Raw genomic sequence first — 2,358 nt, 5'->3', positions numbered from 1 at the left:
CCGTGGGTTTTTACACACTCTGCCACAAAAACATTGTGTGCTTGAAATCATGAAAATATTTTAGCTCAGATGAAAAATCACTCGGGTGATCTCGGGTCAAGATACATTCCAAGTCTATCCGATATACAAAAAAAAAAGACAAAGTACTTATTAATGTTAGGGAAAAGTTGCTAGACAGTGATGTAGTGGTTGCTGTTTTCTTCCAAAACTTCTGTGTGGAGTTTGTATGCTTTCCCTGTGCATGTGTGGGTTCACTCAAATGTGTGCATGTGTGGGTTCACTTCTTACATGCACACACTCCCTGATGCTAGGATGTCATTGCAAAAGCTACCTGGTAGTTCCTTAACAGAATTATTTTAAAAACAACACCATAACAACACAACAATTACACACAGCAACTCATTAAAATGTGGTTGGATGAATTATGGTTCATTAAAACAAGTTCTAACGTGATTCACATTGTTTCTTACTGTTTTCCTGACAATCTCTATGTCATGAACCCTTATTAGCGTACCTCGTATCGTAGCCGTAGCGTCCTCAGTAACCGCCATACAACATTCCTCCGCTGTCAAAATCAATCAACAAAATTTTCAAGCTGAAGAACCTCCATCTTTCTCTTTTTGTTTTGACCTGACTCCGTAACTTCTGGCCAATGACTGAAGAGATCTTTAGTCACGCGCTTTTGTTTACAAAATTTGGTCCGAAACAGAAAACTCCAGTAGATGGCAGTCTGAATACAGACCAAATGCAATCTTCAGGACCAAATCAAGAACAAATAAGTGAATTCAGTCTAAAACAATGAACTTTTCTAGTAGGAATACACCCTAAATTGTCCCTAGGTGGGAATCAGAGAGGCTCCATCAACCCTATGACCCCAAAAGTGATTCAGCAGGTTCTGAAGATGGATGGAAGTGAGAGGGGGAAAAAATGAATGGTTTTCTCACTATGTGTATCTAATGAGCTACTGTACGTTCACAATGTGCATTCAAGTGTCCACTTCCAATAAAAAAAATCTATAAAAAGTCCTATAAACGTCTTTTTTAGGCTTCTGCATTCAAAACTCTTGCACTGCATATGTTTTAGGACTGTTTTGAGGACCTAGAAAATACCAGGGTACGTGCAGGGTCTTAAAATGTCTTCAAAACATAGAATTTATGAATTTGAAAATAATACCTTAAAAAGCATTTAAAAGGTTGTAAATTTTGATATCTGAGCTTTAAAAAAATTGTGCTGGTTGAAAGTTCTCTGTTTCACATTTCATGTCAAAATTTTGATGTTTCAACTACAAATATTTTATTAGAGGATGTAAATAAACATCAGGAAAACCTGTCATTTTGCACCAATGTGCTGAATGTCCACTGAAAAATGAAGACAAAGAAGAGCTCTTAAGCATCACGGCACAGATCACAAACAAGAAAAAATGAATAAAATTGGAAATAATGTTTAAAATGGGCAATAGACAGAAACTGGTCTAATTTTTTTACAAAAAGGTCTTAAAATCTTAAATTTAACTTGTTGGAATCCTGAAGACGAGCATCAATTGAACATGCATTGAAGTAGTTAAATTTTGACCAATCAGAGACACAGAATTGTCAGGGAAATAAGGATAGCATCTTTTTTTTTAATTAATGAAAGTGACAATTCTTTGAAAATCAATCAAAAAGAATAAATTACTAATTGCAATTTGTGCCTGGCTGGAATGATTCTGTATTACACCAAGTCTTTCATATATCGGAATAGAGTTGTAAAAGAAAACGTCTGGAGCAAGATTTTTGAAATTTGCACTGCTTCAACGTCTTGCACCAAGTCTCTCTTAGATACATTCACAAGTATAGAAAGTATAGTGTGAACACCATATGCTAACTAGATTAAAGAATACACTTCTAGCATGTCTCATGGCCGATGTGACCGTAGCATTAGGATTTTCTGGCCACAAGTGCATTGTTGGCGAACTCCGTATTGATCAACCTCATATTAAGACACTACACTGTAGATTATAGAGTAGACACTGGAAGGCTGGAAGAATAATGCTCTCTATACGGATCCATTCATTCTAATGACAGGGTAAACCTGAAGACGTCAAACCAAGTGACTCTTTGCTGCAGAGCCTAACATTCATACTACCTGGCGATGACAAGTCTGAGAATAAAGAAACGCAAGCAGCTTATTTTATGTTTTGTTAAATAACTTGTTGAAAGATAAAAGCATATTGCTATACATTTTTAGTGCAGGCTCCTATGTGATTTTGTTTTATTACTCACATTGTACATTTCCCTGACAAAGTCAGACTTTGATTTTGGCACATCATGTGATATGTTGGTTTTTTCTACTTCAGACGGTGAAAGTCCAGGGCAACGA

The 2,358-nt window shown here is 36.2% G+C and overlaps 1 protein-coding gene across 1 annotated transcript in view; it reads left to right on the top strand.

Annotated features, from left to right (window-relative positions):
• Positions 1-2,358, top strand: part of vstm2a (V-set and transmembrane domain containing 2A) — a 35,463-nt gene that overhangs the window by 1,287 nt on the left and 31,818 nt on the right. The gene's annotated exons all lie outside the window — the stretch shown is intronic.

Source organism: Oryzias melastigma, linkage group LG20, assembly GCF_002922805.2.
Source record: "Oryzias melastigma strain HK-1 linkage group LG20, ASM292280v2, whole genome shotgun sequence".
Lineage (NCBI taxonomy): Eukaryota > Metazoa > Chordata > Actinopteri > Beloniformes > Adrianichthyidae > Oryzias > Oryzias melastigma.
Note: the sequence above shows the minus strand (reverse complement) of the source record. Positions and strands in the feature narration are given on the sequence as shown.